Source organism: Arachis hypogaea, chromosome 18 (assembly GCF_003086295.3).
Source record: "Arachis hypogaea cultivar Tifrunner chromosome 18, arahy.Tifrunner.gnm2.J5K5, whole genome shotgun sequence".
In the NCBI taxonomy this organism is placed as follows: Eukaryota; Viridiplantae; Streptophyta; class Magnoliopsida; order Fabales; family Fabaceae; genus Arachis; species Arachis hypogaea.
In genome coordinates, this window is record NC_092053.1 from 76,846,897 (window position 1) to 76,862,840 (window position 15,944).

The 15,944-nt window shown below is 40.6% G+C and overlaps 1 non-coding gene across 1 annotated transcript; it reads left to right on the forward strand.

Annotated features, from left to right (window-relative positions):
• Nucleotides 1–6,301: 6,301 nt before the first annotated feature.
• LOC112774184 (small nucleolar RNA R71) lies at nucleotides 6,302–6,405 on the forward strand. Its single transcript, XR_003188683.1, has one exon. It is a non-coding gene; the product is annotated as a small nucleolar RNA R71 (small nucleolar RNA).
• Nucleotides 6,406–15,944: the final 9,539 nt, after the last annotated feature.

The following is a 15,944-nucleotide window of genomic DNA, read 5'->3' on the forward strand; positions in this document are numbered from 1 at the left end:
AGGCACAAGTATGGAACTAAGAGAGGTGGTGGGAGTGGGGTGGTGTTGGCGGTGGTGCAGCGGTGACATAGGGTGGTGCGGCGGCGATCCTTGGTGGAGGCAGAGAGGGTTTGGTGTTGCTGGGTTAAGGTTGGGGTACAGGGAGGGGAAGGGGGGTTCGAGGGTTGTGGGGCAGAGGGTGGTTGTGATGGTGGGAGGTGGTGCTGGGGGCGGGTGCTGGTGGTTCGCGATAGGGGGCAGTGGCGGAAGGAAAGAAGAGAGGGAAAAGGAGGGGAGAAGGAAGAAGGAGTGGGGTGGGCGCCACGGTTGGTCTGGGTGGTTGGCACTGGGGCGACGGTTAGGGGTGGTTGGCGGTGGTGATGGGTGCAGAGGAAGGAGGGAGAGAGAGGAGATGGGGTTAGGGAAGGAGAATGGGGACGCAGGAGGGGATAGGGTTTCGCGTCATTGGGGTTAGTAAATTTGAATCCACGCGAACGCGTGGGGCAAGCGATCGCGTGGCTAGGCTGGAATGGGGTTGACGCGATCGCGTGAGTGACACGATCGCATGGAATGGGTAAAAGGATGAATGACGCGGTCACGTGAGGCACGCGACCGCGTCACTGGAAATTGTGCTAAACGCACAATTCCAGCGTCGTTTCGGCGTAACTCTCTGTCTCCATTGGGGTGTTGTGAAATCCACACGACGCGGACCCGTTGCTCACGCCTTCGCGTGGGATGGGTATTTTGCAAATGACGCGTTCGCGTGATTGACGCGAACGCGTGAGCTGTGTTGTGCTAAATGCACACCAGCCGCACAATTCCGGCCCAGATTTCTGGGCGTTGGATTTTTACGCCGATTTCTAGATCACGCGTTCGCGTGATTGATGCGGACGCGTGGGAGGTGGTTTTCGCAACTGACGCGAACGCGTTGGCAGTGCGGTCGCGTCGCATGCCTTCCTTTTTTTTATATATATGCAGGTATGCAATTATGTAGTATGTAATGCTAATGCAAATGCTATGAATAACATCCAGGTTCAATAAAAATAATATAACATAAAATCAAATAGTACGAAATAAAAATTGAAAAAAAAATGACCATACCATGGTGTGTTGTCTCCCACCTAGCACTTTTAGTTAAAGTCCTTAAGTTGGACATTGGATGAGCTTCCTGTTATGGTGGCTTATGCTTAAATTCATCCAGAAATCTCCACCAGTGTTTCGAATGCCAACAGGCTCCGGGGTCCCAAACTAGGCATGTGAAGCTTTTAAGCAGCTTCAAACAGGTTCTCAGTCTCCTGGGGTGATGAATGTCAGAATAGATTCCAGGATCCCAAACTTTGCTTTTAAATCCACCTTTGTCTTAATCTATATTCTTTGATCCAGGCGGTTTAGAAATTGTATTCTCACTAAGATGACCAAACGTCTTCCGAGACCCATTCAATTGAACTTGATACCAATCCTTGCACTTCGAATTGAAGCGTGGAACCTTATTGAAACTTACACACCAGCTCTGAGTACAAGCCATTTTCCTCTTACTCTTAAAGCTGCAGAGAGCTCTAAGCTGGCCATCTATTTCAAGCAAACCATATTCAAGTAGAAAAGTAAAGATAAAGGTTAAGGATTGTACCCACTTGAAGCTTGTATTTGGTGGTAATGGCCTTGGGATAGGTGTTTCCAGTGGTTCTGTAAGTTCTACTCCCTTGTAATCTTCTGTGAATTCCTCCACTTCTTTGTAAAATTCTTCAGCTGTAACTGCGTCCTGATCAAAGTCTTCTATGTCTTCCTCATCACTTAAGTCATACGTTGGAAGTTGAGAGAAATCTACCTCAACGTCATCTTCGTATTTACTTGGGTAAGGTTCTTTAGGCTTAAAGAATTCAGTTGCGGATGTGAGTTCGTGACTAGGAGAGCTTGATTCAAGATTGTCACTGCCCATGGAATCAACTTCTTGGTCTGTTCCGTCCAATTTTTCACAAAGCATATGCTGTGGAGGCTGTGCACTGTCCTCCTTGGCATCAATTTCGGACTTCTCAGCGGAATCCTTTACGGTTCTTGATTCCCATGGAGGTTCAGCATCTCCTAAATCTTCAACCACTTCCTCCTCTACAACTATCATGGCTTCCTCTACTCGTTCCAGTACAAAGCCATGCTCTGTTCTGTCCGCTGGAGTTTCTAGTATCTTCTTCATGCTACGTTCTTCATTAGATTGTCCACATGGAGTTATGGGAGTTCCTTGAATGTCCGGACGTCTAGAAGATAATTGACTTATTGGTTGCTCCAGTTGATGAAGGGTCGCATGAAGTTGATCTACTATTTCTTTGAGGCGAGCCTATGATTCTGGAGGTGATGGATATGGACATGGTTCGTAGGGGAGTGGTGGTTTTTGGGAGTAATTGGATTGGAATTGGGGTAAATAAGGGTCATATAGTGGCGAATGGTGAAAAGGAGCTTGTGAGTGTGGTGGTTCGAACCTATGTTGAGAGGATGGTCTGTAAGCACAGGGTGGGGTTTGTTGGTAACTACTAGGAGGTCCACCATATCTATCTGCTTGGTATGCATTGTAGAATGGTCTTTGTCCATGATATCTTGGAAGGTGTTGTTGCCTAAAGGGGTGATCAAATCCTATTGGCTCCATCCATGATATCTTGATGTATATTCCTGTTATAGCTTTCACTCCTTTCAACAATATTAGAATCAAACTCAAAGCGAGAGGGTTGAGAATTCATAGTAGCTAATAAAAATAAAAAGGAAAAAACAAAAACAAATAAACAAATAAAAGAAAAATAATTACAATAACCAATAATAAGGCACACGTTTGCAATTCCCCGGCAACGGCGCCATTTTGAAGAGAGAACTTTTGCGTAATCTAGAATTCAGAATAAATTCCCGTTGCAAGTATAACTTCTAAACCAACAAAAGTCCTTTCTTACAAACGTTTTGGTTGTCACAAGTAACAAACCCCTTTAAAATTGATAACCGGAGTATTTAAACTTCGGGTCGTCTTCTCAAGGAACTGCAGGGAAGTGTTGTTATTATTGGTTATGAGTTTTGTAAATTAGGGGTTTTGAAAGGTAAAGAACAAGTAATTTAAATGACAAATAAAATAAATAAATAACTTTAAAATAAATTCTTGGCAAGGTATGAAAATTCGGAAGTCCTATCCTAGTTATCCTTATCAATGGTGATGAGAATTATATTTTGCTCTCCACTAAGTCAACCTCTAACTATGAAGATAAGTCAAGTGGACAAATCAATTTAACACCTAAAGTCCTAGTTAACTCCTAGGGTTGTAGGAATTTAAATCAATTAGCAAAGATAACAATTATCCATCACGATGAGTTTGACAACTCAAGAGTTACTAATTAATCAACCAAAGCAAAAAGGGAAAAATCTAAATTATTTATATAAATAAAGGAAAGCAATCATAATTCTGAAATACCTCAAATTATATTAAATAGAAAATCAATCTAAACATAAAGAGTTCATAAGCTAAATTGAGAAAATAAGTAATTAAATGAGAGCATTAAAGTATCTGAAAGTAAAAGAGAATTATAAGGTAAAAGAAATATTGAACCTAATGAAGAGTTGAAGTTCTAAATTGAAATAATAAGAAATCCTAATCCTAAAACCTAAGAGATAGGAGAGAACCTCTCTCTAAAAACTACATCTAATTCATGAAAAGTGAATAATTGGAGACATTCCAATGAATGGATGCATTCCCCCACTTTATAACCTCTAATCTGTGCTTTCTGGACTTGGATCTAGGCCAAAAAGGGTTTCAGAAATCGCTGGGAGCGTTTTCTGTAATTTCTGGTGCGTGGCATCTATCACGCGTCTGCGTGGGTCACGCGATCGCGTCATCTGGAGTTTTCCTTATCACGCGTTCGCTTCGGTCATGCATCCGCGTCATTTGTGTTCTGCTTAAGGCGCACGTCCGCGTTAGTCACGCGTTCGCGTCGCTGCCTTTTCGCGCTAGGCATGCGGCCGCATCGTCTATGGGTTCGCATCGCTGCCAGTTTCTTCAAAAACTCCATTTTGTGCTTTCCTTCCATTTTTGTAAGTTTCCTTTCCATCCTTTAAGTCATTTCTGCCTTAGGAGATCTGAAACTACTCAACACCCAAATCACGGCATCGAATGCTGATAAAGGGTAATTAAAATAATTATTTTTAAAGCATAGGAAACATGTTTTTCACATATATCACATAATAAGGAAGGGAAAGTAAAACCATGCAATTTACATGAATAAGTGGGTGAAGGGTTGAATAAATCACTTAAATTGAGTACAATATATATCATAAGATATGGGTTTATCACAGGCCTTCTTCTTCTCCAGGAAACACATATTTGAGGTGAGGGGGAAGAGGCTTCAACTCCTGTCTTGGCTTCTCCTTCTCCTTATCTTTAATGGAGATTTCTACCACTTCCTCTTTTTGTTCCTCCTCCACTTCTTCTTCATGTTGCTCTTGACAAGTGGCCTCTAACATTTCCTCTATCAGACTTTCTATCATATCCACTTTCATGCAGTTCTCTTGTTCAGGGGGGTGTTGTATTGATTTAAAGACATTAATGACCATTCGCTCATTGTGGACCCTGAAGATCATCTCTCCCTTCTCTACATCAATAGTGGCTCTGGTTGTGGCTAGAAATGGGCTTCCCAAGATGATTGAATTGTTCCCTTCCTCTTCTGTATCCAAAATCACAAAATCTGCATGGAAGATAAACTTCCCCACCTTTACTAAGAGATTTTCCACAATTCCATTGGGTGTCTTGATTGATCTATCAGGCATTACCAACGACATCATGGTGGGTTTTAGTTCTTCTATTGCAAGCTTCCTCATCTTGGAGAGGGGCATTAAGTTGATACTAGCACCAAGGTCACAGAAAGCTTTATCTAAGGTCATCTTGCCTATGGTACATGAAACTACGAAACTCCCTGGATCTTTGAGCTTTGGTGGGATACCCCCTTAAATCACGGCACTACGTTCTTCAGTGAGAAGCACTGTTTCTTTCCCTTGCCAACTCCTCTTCTTGTTAATAAGCTCTTTCAGAAATTTGGCATACAGAGGTATCTGCTCTAGTGCCTCAGACAAAGGAATGTTTATCTCCAACTTCTTGAAAGTCTCAAGGAACTTATGAAAGTGTTGATCCTTTGCTTCTTTGTTGAATCTTTGGGGATATGGCAGTGGAGGTGTAAAGCTCTTCTCTGCTTGCTGCTGTCCTTGGGTTTGTTCCTCCTTTTCTCCCCTTGAATTGTGTGGCTGGTTGTCCTTCTCTTTGAGCTTCTCTGGGACATTTTTGCTTATTGTCATGTCCCTGTTGCTAGCTTCTTCTTTTTCTGTTGGCTCTTTGTTGCTTTCCTTAAGCTTCTTGGTTGCTTCTTTGTTGTCTACCAATGTCTTTCCACTCCTCAGCTGTATAGCTTTTCACTCTTCTTTTGGATTAGGAATGGTGTCGCTTGGTAATGAGCTTGATGGCTTTTCAACTGTAATTTGCTTGGAAAGCTGTCCAATCTGCCTCTCCATATTCTTCACGGAAGCTTCCTGGTTCTTTGTTGTCATTTCTTGGTGCTTCATCATTTTCTCCATTAAGAGCTCCAAATTGGTAATCCTCTAAGAGTCTTGTGAGATTGGTTGGTTGTGAGATGTTGAGGGTTGATGGTAAGTGTTTTGATTGGTGGCTTGGTTATTGGATGGATGATGGTTAGAGTTGGGGTAAGTGTTTTGTGGTTTTCTGTATGTATTTTGGTTATTATTCTGCTGGTTGTTATGGTTTGTGTTTTTCCAACTGTTTTGGGTTGAATTCCTTTGCCATGGCTGTTGAGTCTGAGGGTGATTATCTTCCCATTTGAGGTTGGGGTGATTCTTCCAGGAGGGGTTGTAAGTGTAACCATAAACCTCATTCTGTCCAGAGCATTGATTGTGCATGTAATTCACTTGTTCTTGCTGTTGATCTTCACAAGCTTCTTCACCTTGCCCCCATGTGGTTGATGGCTGGCTTGTATTTACTGCTGCAAATTGGAGGATATCAATCCTCTTGGCCATTTGGTCAAATTGTTCTTGAATTTGCTACTGCATCATTTTATTTTGAGCTAGGATTGAGTCTACTCCTTCCAACTCCATCACTCCCTTCCTTTGTGATGGTTGGCGTTGCCTTTGGTGAGCAAAGAAATATTGGTTGTTAGCCACCATATCAATGAGATTTTGGGCCTCCTCTGCAGTCGTCATCAATTGTAAAGAGCCCTCTGCTGAGTGATCCAGAGCCTCCTGAGATTTCAATGTCAAGCCTTCATTAAAATTCTGCAATATGTCCCATTCATTGAACATTTCAGGAGGGCACTTCTTGATTAGAGCCTTGTATCTCTCCCATGCCTCATAGATGGATTCAGTATCCATCTGTGTGAATGTTTGTACTTCAGTCTTCAATCTAATAATCCTCTGAGGCGGGTAAAATTTGGCAAGGAATTTGCTCACTAGATCTTCCCAATTGTTGATGCTATCTCTTGGAAACAATTCCAACCATTGAGTAGCTTTGTCTCTGAGGGAAAATGGAAATAACAGTAGCTTGTAGATATCAGGATGTACACCATTGGTTTTGACAGTATCACAAATCCTCAGAAAGGTGGATAAGTGTTGGTTTGGGTCTTCAAGTGGTCCTCCTCCATAGGAGCAGTTGTTTTGAACCAAGGTGATGAGCTGTGGCTTCAGTTCAAAGTTGTTTGCATTAACATTTGGGGTAAGAATGCTACTCCCACAATTTCTAGGATTTGCAAATGCATAGGAAGCCAAAACTCCTGTCTGTGGTGGATTGTTGTTGTTGTTTGCTGCTCCTGCTGGTGGATTTGTTGGGTTTGTTGAGTGTTCCTCCATATCTTGGAATTCTTCTTTTGAATCCTCTTCTCCATCAATGCCTTTCCCTCTTTCTGCTCTTCTCAACCTCCGAAGGGTTCTTTCGTCTTGTTCACAAAAAGTGGGTATAGCTCCCCTAGTTCCTGACATACAACCAAAACATAAAAATCACACAAAACTAGAAAAACCAGGAAAACTCCAGTCTATTGCTAAAGTGAGGTTTTAGTTAGCTTAAGCAAAAATTCAAACAGTTAGTGTGTTAGTCAAAAATTAAAGAAACAGAAAAGAAAAAGTGCTTGATCTAGATTACCACCTCACTTAATCATTGTCAATCTAATCAATCCCCGGCAATGGCGCCAAAAACTTGATGTGTGGAAAACGATCCAACACAAAACTCACCGGCAAGTGTACCGGGTCGCATCAAGTAATAATAACTCACGTGAGTGAGGTCGATGCCATAGGGATTGAAGGATTGAGCAATTTTAGTTTAGTGGTTGATTTAGTCAAACAAACAAGAGTTGATTTGAGTGATTTGTAATTGACAGAAGCTAAATTGCATGAATTGTAAAGGGAGAGGGGTAATTGACAAGAAATTAAAGTGCAGAAGAATTAAAAGAGCTGAAGCTTAAAGTGCAAGTAAAGTAAATTGCAGAAACTTAAATTGCAAGAAATGTAAATAACCAAAACTTAAAATTCAAGAAATGTAAATGGCTTGAATAATAAAAGGATTTGGGGACTGGGAATGCAGAAATTAAACAATCAGAAGTAAATTACAACAAGCAGACGAGTAGAAGATGAATTGAATTGAAGTAGATCTCAAACAGAAAAGCAAATTAGCTTGAAGAAGCATTCAGCAGATGAACTAAAATGAAAATGCAGATCTCAGGAATCAAGAGACTAGAAATCCAAGTCTAGATCTCGCTGCCTTCCTTGATCCAACTCAAAGAACAATTGCAAAGAAATTAAAGATCAAAATAGTAAAGAAACTTGAATTCAGATCACCAAATCTTGAATTATGCAGAGAAAGGAATAAAGAGATCTTAAGAGGAGAGTGAGACAGAATTTCCTCAGTACTTCACACTTAAGACTCAAACAAAGCTTTTCAGAAAACAAAACAAGAAAACCCAGAGAAAGAGAACTCAATTCTCCTTTCCAATTTCTCCAAGATCCATAATCAAAGTAAAAACTCTCAAAATTACAAATGAAAATTCTAAAAGAAGAAAAAGGTCCTTTCTAAATCAAACTAGCTTCTATTTATACACTTCCTTCTAATGATCATTAAGCCTTGAATTTGGGCCATTTGCTTTGATGAAATTGGGTTGAAGATAGCCTTTTTTGATTGCTCTTGGTCTTGAGAAGAAATCCGTTTGCACTATGGACTTTGGAATTATTCACGTTTGAGTCAAAGTTTGAGGCAAACGTTAACTCAAACGTCTTCATGTAATGGCATCATGTAGAACGCTTGTTGCTGTCACTCACGTTTGAGGTCAAACGTGAGCTCAAACATGATCCTCCCCAAGGTAATTTTCAGCCAACGTTTGACCTTACGTTTGAGGCAAACGTTGGCGCAAACGTGGCTTCTCTCCAGGGCACTCCTTAAGCCAACGTTTGACCTCACGTTTGAGGCAAACGTTGGCGCAAACGTTAGCTCCTCCCAGGGTTCTTCTTAAGACAACGTTTGACCTCACGTTTGAGGCAAACATTGGCGCAAATGTTAGCTCCTCCCAGGGTTCTTCTTAAGCCAACATTTGACCTCACGTTTGAGGCAAACGTTGGCGTAAACGTGAGCTTCCTCCAGGGTGGCTTTGCTGTTATCCACGTTTGAGTTCACGTTTGAGGCAAACGTAAACTCAAATGTGATCTTCTCAATGCTTCCTTCATTTCCATTCTTGCCATCCCCTTTCTTCAACCTTCCTCCAAGCCTTTTGGTCACCTATCATCAATCAACAAATGCATCAAAGCTACGCTAAAATCATGAGACTTCTTCTTATCCTTGACATATAACCAATTATAGCACAAAACCTCATGAAAATGCATCAATTTACTCATGGTTGATTGAATCCAAGTACACATGAATTTCTACCCAAATGGCTTACTTGTAACTCAAGAAAGTGTATAAAACCTTTTAAAAACGAAGGAAAAAGACTAGTGAAACTAGGCTAAGATGCCCTGGTATCAGCTCACATTTCCTATTGACTTCTATATTTTGGAGATGCCTCCTAATGACTCAGGAAGACCATCATCCATCCTGCTTGGAAGGTCATTCCTGAAGACTTCAAAGTTCAAATTAGATGCCTTCTCAGGAACTTACTCTTTTGAGATAGATGGCAGAGTAGTGAGCTTCAACTCGGATGAAGCTATGAAGCAACCTCCGGAAGATCATTCCATCTTCCAGTGCGACATCATTGATGAGACTGTAGCTACAGTTCACCAAGAAGAAGTAGAAGAGCTGCACATGGAGCAAGATACAAGTGTGAAGAAACCCCCTGAACACAATGAGGACACTTTGCCATTATCACTAGCTCCAGATGATCAAGTGCCCAGCCATGAGCAGAAAATGGAGTTAAAGTCCCTTCCACCCCACCTCATTATCTTGAGGACAATCAGAAGCTCCCAGTTATCATTTCAAGGGGACTTATATCCCAACAGGAGGAGCAGTTGCTTAGTGTGCTGAGAAGACACAAGAAAGCAATTGGGTGGAGGTTGGCAGATATAGTAGGCATCAGCCCTCAAGTTTGTGAGCACAGGATATTTTTAGAAGAGGGAGTAAGGCCTGTCCGTCAACCTCAAAGGAGACTGAACCCCACCATCTTAGAAGTTGTCAAGAAGGAAGTGACCAGGCTGCTTGAAGTTGATATTAATCTACCCCATCTCAGATAGTGAATGGGTCAGCCCAGTACAAGTGGTGCCCAAAAAGTCTGGAGTCACAACAGTGAAGAATGAGCATGGAGAGCTCATAGCAACTAGAGTGCAGAATTTATGGAGAGTTTGCATTGATTACAGGCGCCTCAACCAAGCTACTCGCAAGGATCATTACCCCTTGCCATTTATTGATCAGATGCTTTATCGCATGTCAGGTAAATCACATTACACTTTTTAGATGGTTATACAGGCTATTTTGAAATTCATATATCTTCTAAAGATCAGGAGAAGACTACTTTCACATGTCCCTTTAGAACGTATGCCTACAAGAGGATGCCTTTTGGCTTACGTAATGCACCGGCTACTTTTCAAAGGTGCATGATGAGTATTTTTTCTGATCTTATTGAGAGTTTTATGGAAGTTTTCATGGATGATTTTAGCGTTTATGGTGATTCTTTTAGTATTTGCTTGGATAGTTTAGCTAGAGTATTAGACAGGTGTGTTAGTTCAAACCCTGTATTAAATTCAGGCTGAGACTCATGCCAGGCTAGTTCTCCTTTATAACTCTAGGCTGAGACTCATACCAGGAAAGATGAGATCCAGATGGGAAGGCCCCTACCGAGTAGAGAAGGTAGAGCCATACGGAGTCTTCCATCTGAGTCATCCTTCAAGTTCCAAATTCATCAAGATCATTGGACATTGCTTAAAGTTGTATCATGGTGAGAAGATGAAGGACAATAAAGAGCTAGAGGTCTTCCTCTTGGAAGATCCACCATCAGAAGCAGATTGAGCTTGTAGACTGTCAAACATAAGGACGTAAAAGCAAAGTGCTAGGTAGGAGACAACCCACCATGGTGTGATCGTTTCTTCTCATTCTTAGTCTATTTTACCTTAATTTTTGCAGTAGTCATTCATAGTTTCTGCATATTTATCTATATGCTGCATTTTGCATTCTGCAAAAAAAATGCACACGACGTCCAAGCGTCGCTGATGCGTACGCGTCATATGTGTGTGCGTGAAAAATAAAAATTAAACAGAGAGTTGGGTAGGAGTGGTGCTGGTGGCGTGCCTGCTGCACAAGCAAGTCCACGCGTACGCGTCCCTCACACGTACGTGTCACTTGCGTTTTCACTAGTCCACGCGTACGCGTCCTCCACGTGTTCGCGTGACCCTGCAAATCGGCGTAAATGGGTGTATAGCCAGAGAGTTATGATGGTGTGGGGATGAAACTGTGCTGGAAGAAAAAGCCCTATCACGCGTACGCGTCCCGCGTACGCGTCATTTTCCCAATATGGCCATCCACGCGTGCGCGTCCCTGACGCGCACGCGTTGAATACAATTTTGTGCACATGTGCGTATTAGACAGAGAGTTGTGCGTGCGTGAGGCTGCCTTAGCGCCAATTGCACAACCCATCTCACGCGTACGCATCCCTGACGCATACGCGTCTCCTGAAAATAGCACGATCCACGCGTACGCGTGATGCACGTGCACGCGTCGCATGCGACGCACCATTTATCCACTTCAATGCCTGATTTCAAATCTCCTCCTACCCCAATCCTAATTCTTTTCAATCCTAATTATTTCTTCATTCTTTCTTTCTTCTTCCTTATTCTTTCTTACTTTCTACTACTTTCTTCTTTCCTTCATCATCTTCTTCATCCAGGTTCTTTTCTTTTTCCCATCTCCTCCTTCATTATTGCATTTATTTATGTTTCTTTCTTCTTTATCTTTCTTTTAGCTTACTTATTTATGGTTTCTCTTTCTTTTCTGTTTGCATTCTTATGTTGGTATTGGATTTTTATTTGGGTATTACCTTATCATCTTGAAGCTTGTGGTTATTATATGGAGTGATTTGACAATTGATACCTTAATTTGGCTCTCATATATATATATTTGGATTATATTATTTTCATTCCTGTTCTATCTTGCTCACCAAGTGTTTGTGAAAAAGCCCTTATGGCACCTTGAACTCTATTTTGCTTTACTCTTTTTACTTGAATGCCTCCTTTTCACAACCCTTGCACTCCACATGTATTTGGGATTATCATTCACAATTGTCATCATACAAATACTCTCTATATTGGCACATTTAATTTTTTATGCTTGATATATGCTTCTCATGCCTATTCTTTGCATGCTTTTACCTCTTGCATCTATTTAATTATGAATTGCCTTATTGCTCTTAATTGATGTCTTACCTACATGTTGTAGTGATGAGAGAACTTTTGCGTGGTCTAGAAATTTACGGATAAATCCTCGTTGCAAGTATAGTTTCTAAACCTTCAAAAGTCCTTTCATACAAACGTTTGGTTGTCACAATTAACAAACCCCTTAAAATTGATAACCGAGTATTTAAACCTCGGGTCGTCTTCTCAAGGAACTGCAAGGAAGTATGTTCTTATTATTGGTTATAAAGGTTGTAATCGGGGTTTAGACGGTGAGAAGCAAGTAATTTAAATGACGAGTGAATTAAATGGCAATTAAAAATAAATAATAACTGTAAAACAACTTTTGGCAAGATAAGGGAAATTAGAAGTCCAACTTAGTTATCCCTCCCAACAATAATGAAAGTTGTATCTTAATTCCACTTAGTTAACCTTATGAAGCAAAGGTAAGTCAAGGGACTAATTAGTTTGACCTTCGAATCCTATTTATTTCCTAGGAAAAAGTTGGGATTATTGAAGTTCAGATCAATTAGCAAGATAACGATTATGAATTGTGCTGAGTTCGATAATGTTGAGTCACTGATTTCTTAACCAAGACCAAAAGGGGAAAAAGTAAATTGCTAGAATAATAAAAGTGTCCTTAGATAGGAAGCAATGGCAACTTAAATCAAAGAGAACAATCATAAACTGAAAATACCTCAAATAATCATTAATTCAAATCATAACATGGAAAGGATTCATAAGCCAGTTGGGCAACATCTATAGATACGAATAAAAGCATTAAAGTGAAAGTAGCATAGAAACATAAATTAAAATAAATATTAAACCTGGATCGAGAGTCACTCTTAAAAACTAAGAGAAGTCCTAAATCCTAATCCTAATCCTAAGAGAGAGAGGAGAGAACCTCTCTCAAACTAAATCTAAATCATGGAAAGTAGTAAAAATGTGAGCTCTCTCTGAATGAATGCATTCCTCCACTTTATAACCTCTAATCTATGCTTTCTGTACTTGGATCTGGGCCAAAAAGGGCTTCAGAAATCGCTGGGGGCATATTCTGTAAATTATGATACGTGGCCTCTATCACGCGTCCGCGTGGGTCACGCGGTCGCGTCATCTAGAGCTTTTCCTTTCCACGCGGTCGCGTCAGTCACGCGTCCGCGTCATGGGTGTTCTACTCAAGGCGCGCGGTCGCTTCAGTCATGCGGCCGCGTCGCTGCTTCTTTGCTTATGGCACGCGATCGCGTCATCCATGCGATCGTGTGGATACCAGTTTCCTTAAAGCTCCGTTTTTCCTTCTCCTTCCATTTTTGTATGTTTCCTTTTTCATCCTTTAAGTCATTCAGCCTTAGGAAACCTGAAGCTACTGAACACACTAATCACGGCATCGAATGGAAATAAAGGTAATTAAAATAATTAATTTTTTAAAGCTTAGGAAACATGTTTTTCACAATATGACATAATAAGGAAGGGAAAGTAAAACCATGCAATTAATGTGAATAAGTAGGTGAAGAGTTGAATAAATCACTCTAATTAAGCACAAAAGAACTCATGAAATATGGGTTTATCAACCTCCCCACACTTAAACACTAGCATGTCCTCATGCTAAATCCAAGGTAAATAATTAAGGTTAAAGTGATGGAATGTTATGAAATGCAACCTATGCTAAATGCATCTACCTAATGAGTCATGCAATTCTAATTCATCCACTTATATATAAAGCCTACATGAAGTCAAATAAAAACTTTCACATTCTCAAGGAGATATATATATACATATATGGCTAACCCTCAAATAATAAAGCATTTTTTTTTTTGCAAATGAGATGAGAGAAAAAAACTTGCAAGACAATCAGAGATAAATGTTAATGAGCTTTTGAACCCTCACTAGATTTTGTGTTTTCTCTCTAATCACTCAGTGTTTATTGGGTTAATCACTCTATTCCTCTTTTTATTCTTCCTTTCTATAACCTTATTTTTCGTCTAACCAATCAACAATTATAGAACATAGTCATACCAAAACTCACGAGGTCTTTAATTAAGGTTGTAATGGGGTCAAGGCAAAGGGTAAGGATATATGTATAAGGCTAAGTGAGCTAATAAGTGAATCCTTAATTAGACTAAGATCTCACCTAACATACATAATTAGTAAAACAATGCTTCTTTACTTATTCTCCCTATTTTCTCGCTTTTGATGTCACATGCTCATGTTTCAATTCTTGTTTTTATCCCATGTGCATTGCTTTTTATTTTGCATTGGGGAGTTCTTTTTGCATCCCCTTATTTACATGCTTGAAAACTAACTTTTTTTTTTTGAATACACATGGTAATTTTAATTAATTTGAATTTTCATGAGCCTGCTTCCCAAAATTTTGAGTTGCTTTATTCTTTTTAATTTTTCCACCTTTTGTCTTTATCAACTATGTTCCCAATAAGTTTCCCACATTTTATTCTATTTATAATTTTCTATCTTAAGCTAACCAAGGATTCACTTGGGATTTTCTTTTTTTTTCTGCTTAAGGCTAGTAATTTGGCTAAAATAGAATAAGGGGGTAAGTGAGCTAAAATCAAATGATGGCCTCAATCATTATTTTGAGATGTACCTATATTCTATAATCGGACATATAGACTAAAACAAAGTAAAGAACACCAGAATAAGAAAGAAGGTTGGAACACACAGGAATAAAAATTATGGTTTGAATGTAACCATACAGTTAAGCTCAAAACTCACAGGCTATGTGTTATCTAGCTGAAAAATCATTTATCACTTATGTATGTCATGCAGGTTTAGTTAAAAATTCTCATTATTCTCTTAAAAAGTAATTTAAGGTAGCCTTTGAAGTTTTAATGTTTCTCCTTGATGAAATGTTGTCAGTTTAACTACATCATGTAATGCTATATATACAAGGTTTTATGGATCTAAATCTATTATGTTCAAGTTCCTAGCTTACACTTTTTTTTTATATTTGTCAATTTAAACTAAACTATAACTAAGCTATCTTATGTAAAAAGGGTAAACTATACTAATTGATCCACTAATAAGTTAGAATTGCAAACTAAACTAAATAACTAAAATGAACTAAATAACTAAAATATGAACAAAAAATGCAAAATGCAGAAAATAGAGTAAAATACACAAGTAGTAATGTATAAGTACTCAGAAAATAACAATAAAATAAAAAGAGAAAAATACAGAAAAATATCCAAAATAAAAGAAAAAGTATGTAGTAGTTCACCAAAATAAACGCCAGAGATGGCGACCTCCCCACACTTAAAATGAAGCATCGTCCCCGATGCTCAATCAAGCCGGGTGTGAAGGAGTGTCATCACTGGTAGGGATGGTAGCTGGGGTCTCTGTGGCGGTGGTGGGCTGAGAGTCTGGCTGCAGTAGAGGGGGGACTGACTGGATCGGGATCTTCGGATCTGCAGCCTCAAGCTGATGTGGGGCCTCCTGCTGTGGTGTAGCGTGCTCGGTGCCTGCCTGCCTGCTGATGAGTCTCTGCCTGGGAATGAGGCTCCTCCTCGTGCTCATCCTCCTCCTCCTCTGATGGCTCTGATGGTGTGTCGGGCTCGGAGGGGATGTCGGCACCCTGTCTGATCATCAGCTTCAGATGGGAATAGCGTCGCCTGCTGCGGCGCTCCAATCTCTCATCCCGGTGCCTGTTACGGCGCTCCATCTGATCAAACTGGCGGAATAGACGGTGCACGAGGTGATAAACCGGCTCAGAGGCGGGTGAAGGTGCAGTGGTGGCAGCAGGGGCAGCTGTGGATGAAGAGGATACAGCAGACGGAGGGGCTGTCTCATCAGTAGTAGTGACAGGTGGTGGTCTGTAGCCCAAAGTAAGGAAGTTCCTGCTGTGAGGTATGATCTTCCTGCAGTCCGCTGCTGGTGGTCGCTCATCGGCATCCTCCCAAGGCACATCAGCCTGACGGCCTAGCCGTGTAACCAGATAAGGAAAGGGGAGGGTGCCTCGGACGTGGACCCTGGCCATATAATGCCGGATAAAACGAGGCAAGTACAGGTCCTTACCCTCCAGTACACACCAAAGGAGGGTGATCATGGCAGCCGGGATCTCAGTCTCATGAGTACTCGGC